Source organism: Rhea americana, unplaced genomic scaffold (assembly GCF_003343005.1).
Source record: "Rhea americana isolate MKP2758 unplaced genomic scaffold, rheAme1 scaffold_115, whole genome shotgun sequence".
In the NCBI taxonomy this organism is placed as follows: Eukaryota; Metazoa; Chordata; class Aves; order Rheiformes; family Rheidae; genus Rhea; species Rhea americana.
Genome location: NW_028185206.1, coordinates 2,357,276 through 2,367,362, shown reverse-complemented (window position 1 = coordinate 2,367,362; position 10,087 = coordinate 2,357,276).

The following is a 10,087-nucleotide window of genomic DNA, read 5'->3' as shown; positions in this document are numbered from 1 at the left end:
ATTTTACCAAAGGTCTTTACAACAGCAAGACAGGAAAAAAGTTTTTCCCCTTGTCCATTCAGTTCCTCTGTGTTGAAGCACAATTTTTATTCCACATTTCCTCAGCAGACATGTTTCATGGCAGTCCCATCTTGGATGATGAATGGCTGCTACTGTTATTACGGCTGCTTATGTTTTGGATGAGGCCTGTGATGGGTGTGAGGAAACTCTAAAGTTCGTTGGTTGCTGATACTAATTGTAGCATCTTCTCATTGGAGTTGAGTTCCCTTGCTTATCTGTGTTCCTGTCATTACCGTGGTAATACTGTGGCCGTATCATATTGTGTCTTCTCTGTATGATACTGTCCTCTAGATGGAAAAGGAAGCACAAAAATCCTAGGTAATCCCATCACCCAAGAGTTCGTGAGCAAGCATGGAAGGAGAATTCCCATAGCCAAATCCCAGATCCCTGGGTCACTCTTTAGCTGCCTCTGGTACTCTGATACCCTATCCTCCTTCAGGAAAATCATCCCTTTTTGGTCTTATCTTTCATTTTTACTCTCAGTTTATTTAATTCTGAATTCTGATTAGAGAAAACTTTTCACCTGACTGAATCTCTGCAGTTAAAACTGACACCTCTGGCATATTTGCACCTCTGTTAAGTCAGTGCAAAACCACCATTAAAAATGAAGCAGTAGAACTGCACAGGTTTATTTGTGGTTGCTTGCACTCCTGTCATCGTTGTACTGCTGAGTTCGGAGTACTGCTATGCTAAGCAACGTATAATTCCCCCAAAGCAACAGACAAAGTCATTGATCCCTTTGCTCTTGGAAGATTTATACCTGAGCTGAAATTCAGAGGTAACAAGTTTATTGGACTTTTTGCTATTAGTGTTAACAAGGTCATATGCTCTTACTGGTTGCAGAGCATAAGGGTTAACAGACAAGTCAGACGAGAGAGACCAAGAAGGAGAAAGAAATAGGCAGACTGAGAAATAAGAAACGAGATCATTTGCCCAAGGTCACAACACTGTTATTGTTATTATTTTCTTAAGCACTGGTTATATGTGATAGATTCTCCCTTTTAGAGGAGCAGCTGGGATTGAGAGTGAAGGTTGGCTCTGTCATGCCAGTGGCTTTCATCCTACCAGCTGAGAAAGGGAGAGCRTAGCTCCAAACAAATCTAAGCAATAGCCGCAGTTTTCAAGCTTAAGTATAGCATAAATTATAAAGCATTGGCCAAGACTCCTTATTAATTTCACTTTACAAGCAAACATAGAACATCTAGTTTTAATATGAAATATTGAAGTTCTTCGATTGTTTTTGAAACCTTTATGTATAATTTAAAGATATCACTAACAAAATTTATTAAATATGGATATGTCAGGTTATGCCAAAACTAAAGAGGAGGGAGAAGAATACTGGAAGCTCACAAAGTTACTAAGCTTATAGCAAAATATGGTGAGTGCCAGATTTTTCCTTGGGGAAAAAAAAAACCCAAGAACTAGTCTCAGATTTTAAGGCCAGAAAGGATTTCATTGATAATATGTAAGATTCAGTGTTGCTCAGTCCACAAAGCATTGGACTGGATTGTTATTACTGGTGCTAACCTGCTGCTTTACCTCCATGTCCTTCGAGGAAGCAGAAGGGCACACTAGGAAACATCGCCTTGTGGTTCTTACATGTTTGCATTAGGAAAGCCTTGATGAAAAGATTTCACAGGACCAACTTTGTAACTATTAAACTGCTTTTCCTGTCAAAAAATGTGCTATACGTGCAGTGATCTTTTACCCTCCATACACAGAGGTGTACCATGTGGTCATAAGGTATTTGTGCCATCGTCAAAAACAGTGGTATAACTCAAACAGGATGAAAATATGTTTTTCTAATCTGTCCTTGTACAACATACTTACCGACTTTCTGCATGTGTTTCTCCTGAAACACTGGGAAAGACGATGGTGGGGTGATGGTGCAGAGGGAGAGGGAAAGCTTTCTAGCTCCAAACCCCTCTTGCTCTCTGTTGGAAATGAGCTGTCTGTAACTCACTAGCCTTTCCAAGGCAAGTTTCCTTTCTGACTCTCCCCAGATTGCCACTGTCCCAGGTCTGCGTACTTATATCCAGAAGAACAATAAAGTTTTGCTTGTTCTTGCTTTCACAGGGCCTACARCACACCAGTGTTGTAACTCCCTACATTGAAACCCTGTGTTGCAACAAGGCACAACTTCTTCCTGTTCTTCTCCTGACCATTCGCCTTCTGTTTTTTCTGGCTACCCTCTCCCCCCGTCCATGTACAGCTATAAAACTGTCTTGTCAAAATGTTCTGGCCCCATCTGAACCCAGATTTGCTGGGGTTTATCCTACTTCTTGATTCTCCAGCCATCAKCCCCTGAAATACTCCCTATCAGCTCTGCCAGTAGCAACAACCTCCCAGCCACTCTAGAGGCACCCTCAGCCTGAGGGGGGGCTGTTGGGAATTTTGCGCCAATGCTCAGCCCAAGGGCAGGGAGGGAGGGAGCCTGCAGAGAGCATTACGGTGCACACAGTGCTGCCTGTCCCCAGGTGGGTGCCCATCCGCACCACTCCACCTCTGCTTTCTGAGCAGGGACACAGCAGCAGTGGGTGACACTCCCTGGAGTTGGGGCACCAGCTGCTCATGTCTTGTCCGGGAGGAGGGCAGCCATAAAGACCTGTCTGATATGACAGTGATGAGGGAGCAGTGGTTGTTGCCTTGGATGCTCTTGGGGAAGGAGTGGAAGAGGTGGGAGCTCCGCAAAGAAGTCAAAGCGACTCCAAACAGTGTTGCAAGGGTGCAATACTCCTCAGTCTAAAGGGCAGTGGTGATGCTCTGGGAGAAAGGCAAAGGGAATGAGCCTAGACATCATGGAAGGGTTTGAAAAGAAGAACTGAAGAATTAAGAAATGAGGAGGCCACATAGTGAGAGCTCAGCGTCCAGAGAGCAAGGTAAAAAACCCTCCCTGGTGCAGGGAGTCCTGGCAAGATCTACCGGATTGCACAGCAAGTGCAACTGAAGTTTCTCAGCTGTTGCTTTGGTGAGGTATGGTTCAACGCGGCAGACTGCATTTCCCACTCTGCACAAGGGGAGCTATTGGCCATCAAAGGTGGCAGCTTGTGTGAGCACATGGCTGGAAAATACCACAGCAAGGAGGTGGGCTGGAAAGGCAAAGTGGACAGGGAAGATGAGACTGATAATCTGCTCACCCTGTTGTTGGTGGTGATCTTTCCCTCAGCTTCCTCGAGAGAAAGAGGAACCTCCAGATCCCAGATTTGGTGCTCTGAAGAGAAAGGTGGGCTCGGAGGAACCTGGCGACTGCTCCCAGTGGCAGATCACAAAGGAGAGAGCAGTGGGGACCGTCACAGCAGAGAGAGCAGGCAAGGAGACCCACAAGGTCAGTGTGCCTGGCAAGAAATGAGGGTATCTCTGTCTCTTGCCCCACCCAAGGCCTTTTCTTGACATCAGTGTCAGCAAAACAGGGAGCATTTTTCAGTGCCTGGAGATGGATCCCACCCCATTTCAAGAGTCCTGTCTGATTGTTCAAATTTTGCTGCAGAGTGATTGTGAGGTTTGCAAGGCAAGAGGGGAGATACAACTTGCTAGGTGAAATTTGATGTTGCTCTCTGGCCTGAAAAGCTGATGCTGTGGTTATTCRCCCCTTCCCAGGCTATTGGTGGGTTACAAGTATAAAAGGGTTTTGGGAAAGGTGTTACCCATTTTAAAGCCAGGTAAGGAAATCAGCACCCAATTATGCATCTGAATAGGAAACTGAATTTCTGGAGAGTCAAATACTTGTTTACTATTACTAGGAGGCTAAGTACTTCTGAAAATGTGTCTCTTTTGCTTCTTGTGGATTTGAATTTGATGCAGTTGCAAGCAGGGACAGTTCGGTGTTGGGAGCTCCAGGTAGGCAATGGCTTTCACATGGGGAGCAATCAGCTCAGGAACATTTTGGCAAATGTTGTGCATTGCATCACAGCATTTAAGAAAGACACATACATGTGTGAAACATCACCCTCCCATCAAAGCAGTGAGGAATGAACCCCTGTGTTAGGAATGCAGTCTCTGATTGCAGATGAAATGACAGTCCTCGATGAGGTAGTTATCATTCAAGCCTTGTGCCTGCTCCACCAAAAAAGCCAGGACTTAGCAGTCTTCCTGAGCAAAGGAAAAGAAGGATGGAGTAGAGCAAACCACTGTGCATTTTAAACAGCTCTGATCTGGAGCTGGAGTTCTATGCTAAATACCATGATTCATCTCTATTTATTTTGTTAAGCAGTGAGCAAGCAGAAAGTCTAGCAGCCGAAATGATGTGCCTGAAAGACTCTTGGCAGGCAATCCATCAAACAAGTATTGATTAGTGCTACCATAGGAGCCGTTTTGCACAGTAAGACCTTTATTCTTCTTTCTGACAAATGCTCACTTAGATGTAAAATAGCTGAAGGTGTCCTTTGCAGGGCTGAACTGGGAATGAAGATTTGCTCTCCCAAGAGTAGGAGTGTGGAAAGCATAGTAGTAGCCATGGGGAAAAAAATTGCTAAGATGCCTATGCTCTGGGAGGCTTTTAAAAAAATGGAGGTGCGAAGAGAAGAAAGAAATGCAAATTCCCTTTAGGGGGAAATAGTATAGCATAGCTGAAGGGTCCTCTACTGAGTTGAAATGGTCCAACCAAGAGTTGGTGGTAGTGGTGGTACTCAACAGCCTATCCTCATCTACCTTCCATGAAACACAATATCAGGAGATGCTGTTATATTATTCAGCTTTGCATTACAGCTGAAAACTTCCCTACATCTCCCTGATAGTATGTATATCGATATGCTGGATAGAGCCAAACCTTGTCCTCCCAGAAGAAATCTGAAGATCAACATCTTGATTCTTGCAGCCACATGGTTAATTCCTCCTTATTTTTACAAATCTTTCTAATCCCAATGTGAATGTCTAGCCTCAGTTTCTAACCATCAGTTCCCATTATACCTTTCCATGGCTGAAAGGATGCAGAATTTTCTCCCTCAGGGAGATACTTGCTGCAGTCATAGCCTCACTAGCTGCTCATTGAAGAGCTAAGCAGATTGAGATCTCCAGTCCAGGTGTCTGCTCTGATCCTTCCACCAAAAGCCCATTGTAGTTTCCTCAGTGTCCCTATTCACAGGCATATTCATATCATTATAGCAGTACTGCATGCTCATAAGCAGCGTTATGCCACTGCTCTCCTTCATGCCAAATGCAGAAACACAGTCACACCTCTTGTCTTGCTCCTTACCACTCCACAGAGACCCTGCAGAGGCACAGCTGGTGCTGATGGCCAGAACAGGCCATTGCATTTTTCTGGACTTCATTGCACTCTTTGAAGGAGTTTCCTAAGGATGGATGCTTGGAGTGGCTTAAAGTTCCCTGATCTTCTTTTTGCCATGGGCTATGAGAATAGGTGGTGATGTTATTTCTGCTGGAACCATATTGAACTACTTTTTCAGTTTTCCCCGAAGAACTAAGGTGTGTAGCTATGATTCTTGCATCATAACTGAAACTTACTCCCATTTCCAACACCTAAGTCAGCAAAAATGCATGGTGGTGAGACAAGCAGTTGGAGCCAATATTTGGCTATTTGTAATGACTAGGCGGGTGGCTGTGTGTTGTCATTTATTACCCATGTAACAGCAGTCTAAAGACCCCCACTAAAATCAGAAATGCTACCCTCTTGTAATGTCCTGTACAGCGGCAGACGTGGTCTGTCACAGAGGAAGGCGATCAGAACAAATAGCAAATGTGCAGAGAGCTCAGCAATTTGCTGACAAAATGATGGAAAGGCCTTGACTGCCCTTAGCCCCGCTACAGGCATACAGCCACACCAGTGACAAGTTGGAGCTCACCTTCCCAACCGCGGCTGGAGAGATCTCTATACAGGAAGCAGACAAGAACATGATTTTCTTCTCACTGTGGGCAATGTATCCTTGATAGCTATCAAATAATCCCATCTCCCTCCTGGAATTAAGTAGGTGTTGCCAGATCAATAGCAAGCTCTTAAACTATGAAGACTACTGTAGATGTTGTACTGTGTCAACACATCTATAAATATCTGCCCAACAAAGTGATATATTGGAAAGTCTCACTGATGGACAGAAATCAACAGGCTGTTGAGTATGATGACTGTGAATAGGTAATATGTGGAACATCTGGGGAATATTCTAGGTTTTCCAGGACTCTAGTGAGAGTAAAAGAGAGTAAAAGTTTTTTGAAAGACTTTATGCTCAAACTAGACCACAGTACAGCTTTGTTGACCACACGGTGTTTTAATACAGCAAGTGGTGTATAAACATCTACTGCCTGTGGCTAAATGCCGATAGGATTTGTTCCCTCTCCTGGGCAGAATCCAGAGCATATAAATGGCCTAGTGAGTGACCTGAGTCACAGGGTCTGTCGTAGCTCAGGTGACAGCCTCAGGTGAGCCTGTAGCTCAGAGTGACAGCCCTATTAGGTTGTAATGTGGGCAGTGAAAAGATGAGGCTTTCTGTTCCTCTTCCCCCCCTGCGTCACTGGAGAGCCTTTGGCTTTTTGTCAGGCATGATGCTGTCACTGTTGCCAGTGGAGGTCATGGCTGGAAGCTCTTCCTACTGTACTAGCTTAGCCCTCATGATGGAAATATGCGATCACAATGCTATCCCGTGATCTCTGTACGGCACGGATTTAGTCTGACTGATTTAAGATACCGCTGTAGCCAGATGACTGGCTTGTCTCTTGGAAAAGATTTAGCAGACCTGAAATGAAGCACTGCATCCGTGTTTCTCTGAACATTCACAGTTCAGCTTATGCCACTGATGCAGCCGAGGCTGCAGGAAAACAGTGGGGCTATGAGATATACATCCTACTATATTATGCCCTGGGTTGTTAGGTCATACAGAAAATACATGAAAAGAGGGGAAATGAACCAGTCTTTTCCAAACCACTGCATAAATCCTTTTTCTATCTTGCAGAAAGTATTTAACTACAACGCATCAGTTGCACYGATTTCGGACGGTTTTGGCTTCCTTGGCTTCTGGGCAGTTTTAGCCCTGGCCAAAGCCAGAACTATAAAAACTCTTGTTTAAACGTTTTCTGAACTGAGGCCAGTATGAAATATAATACTGTTAGCGAATCTGTAATTTGTACTCTTTCAGATTTTATGATCTTGCTCATCTATTTGTTATTTCTTTTTCCTTTGCAGCTAATTACTCCTGGAACAGGTGGCAAGTGAGAGAGGGTGAATGCATCTACAAGATGTGTTTAATCTCAGCAATTTAAACAASAATTAGTTACAATCACTCCTAATTTATTACTTTGTGCAGAGTCTGGTATCACAAAATATTAGTAAGAGTTGGACAGGGAATTAATTCAGCATCAGCAAGCTATCTGCGTGCATCTAATTCAGTGTTCAGCCTATTAAGTTGCAGTGATAGTACTGTTTGAAGACTGCTGTGTAAACTGGTGTGACCTCACTTATTTTAGTCTAGTTTACAATTATTTTGKACTGTATGTACTTTTTTGTTCCTCTGAAGGATTCTAGCATTGGGATCATTTTTACTTCACAGTTCAAAAGACTCCTGAGTGCACTCAGGTATTGATTTCTCTTATTAGGAGCAGGCTGGAAAAATGCTCATGGTGAAGCACAGAGCAGAATCCATTCACGGCCGTGGAGGTAACTAGGGGCCAGCAGGGTCTAATTCTGTCATTAAGTTTGCGGGAAAGAGGTCAGAAGGGACAGCTGCAATCAGTCTCACGCGCTCACTGCTAGGACTGACAACAGCTGTGGGAATCACGTGCATTTTCTCCACTCAAAACACCTGATGGATGGTGCCATATGCTGCTCTGCTTTACCTCCACAGTACTATCTCTTCACTCAGAAAGGCTCAGTGCCTTTCTTTGCCTTACAGATTTCATGCTCTGGGCTCTCTCCTTGCAACACCTCATTTTTTTCCTGCTGTATGTGGACACCCGTAACTATTAGCAAGATGCTGTAGGGCTGGAACTGCTGACGGCACAGGCTTTGCACTCCTCTCCCAGCTAATTGCTGCCAGTAAATGCTGATTGAAAGCACATGGGGGCAAGGCATTGCCTATGGCTATCTGGGAGTCTAAAAACCGCCCCAGAATTGTTGTTCTACTACCCTGAAGAAAGCCTGTGGCAAGGGTTTGCTCAGCAGCCTGAGAGTATTGGATCCCTGAGTAGAAAAAATCTCTAAGGTGCTAGATCTGGGATTTCTGAACGAAGACTGACAAGGAATTAAGCGATGGCATCACTGATGCTGTGTCACAGCAAAGCCTTTTGACAGCTGCCTCAGGAATATCCTGTGTTGGGGACTTCCTTAGTTTAGTTACATGGCTTTGTTATTTCTTTTTATATGTTTTAAGTCTAYTATTTGCAAATGTTTCTGCATCTGTGTGTTATTGTGAGACTGGAATTACCCAGCTGCCTGTCCACCAACCAACCATTCAGCATCTGAGGCACAGACTTATGTTTCCATTTCTGACTTTTCTTTCTGACATGAAGGTCTGCTCCTTCAGTTCCTGCAGCAGCCTGAGGTTCTTGCCTTGCTCAGAGGCTTTTCCCACACCCAGTTTGCACTCAGCCACAAATACTGCTTGGCTAGGGTGTAATTTCTTCTAATCACTGCATGTTCCACTTCTGGGGAAGTTCATGTGCCACTCTGACATAGAAGGTGCACATCAGCATCAGCTTTGGTTACTGTTTTCCTCACTATTCAGTCTTGCGTGGTGAAAGCTAATGAGTCAGCTGTTAAATGTTTCCTGCAGAGCTTAACCTGATAATACTTGTGAGCAGAGAAGCTTCTCTTTGCCGCTATCTCATTCTCAGCTGAACTTGAAGCTGCAAAAGAGTGTCTAAAGAACCGTGAGTCTGCTCCTTTGTGATCTTTCTCTGAAGTAAATCTTTCAATTTGGTGCCAGTAGGTGGCATTGCTTGCTCTCTTAAATGCTTAAAAGCTTAGAAAAACTTTTGGCCTTGCCTTCACAAGGACTCTGTTGGAGAGCCTTACAACCTTTCCCAACACTGCAGCAACATCCGAATCCAGTGTCTAAATTTAGGCTAGAGATTGGAAGATTTCTAACCACCAGAGGAACTGAGTTCTTTAAGCACTTCCCCTTAGAAAACTAGGTAGTTTTATGCTGTAACTTGATAAATTTATCAACAGGGCTGTATAATGTGATTGCCTGTGATACCAGAGAACTAGATTCCATTGCCTTGTTGCCTATATAGTGGCTTAACACAAACTAATACAATCTGCTCAATGGGCCAGGGCCAGTAGCGATTGCAGCTCTGTCTTGTTCTGGATAATAATAATGATTAAAAAAAAAAAAAGTAGAAAGTATTTCAAGTGGATGTCGAAAGTTTCTGGTTTTGGCACTAGAAATGCATCTTTGCTTAGATTCAGCACTCCAGGAAAGGGAACTTGGCAAGCTGAGGATGGCTATGGTGCTATCAGAAAAGACAAGTATCTACAGGCTATTGGGAGAGGAGGGGCATATGAGGACAAAGGCGAGCAGCACAAAGGCTGCTTTCAGCTGAAAGTCTGAGTGGTGAAACCCCCCAAATCCTGTCCTGCAGCCGGACAAGAAAACTCAGAGACATTCATGACCCCAGAGAAAAACCCGGCCTCTCTTGACTGCTGCTGTGAGGGTCTGCTGCATGACTTCCCCAGTGTTGTGCATCATTGGATTAGAGGTATGAGGAGATGTATCCTCCTCTCACTCACGAGGGGACTGAAGGAGACAGGATACATTAAGTGACTTGCCCAATATCACCCTTCACACCTCTGTCTGAAATAGGGGTTAATGATCATGTCACTCATCCTGACTCAGGAAAAGTGGAAGCACAACTTCTTAGCCAATTATTGCTGTATGACCACATCTGAGATCAACAGAGCAAGGTGACCCATTGCAACATCTTAACCTTACCAAAAGTGGCATGTCTTGAGCAAGGTGAAGAGAGTGATTTTTTCGGCTTCCTCCAAGGGGACACTCTGCAGAGAGCAGAAGGATGAAGAGCTGTCTGGAGGAGAACTAGGTCCAAGTCAGCTCTGGAGAACTGCACAGTATGATCATGGAAA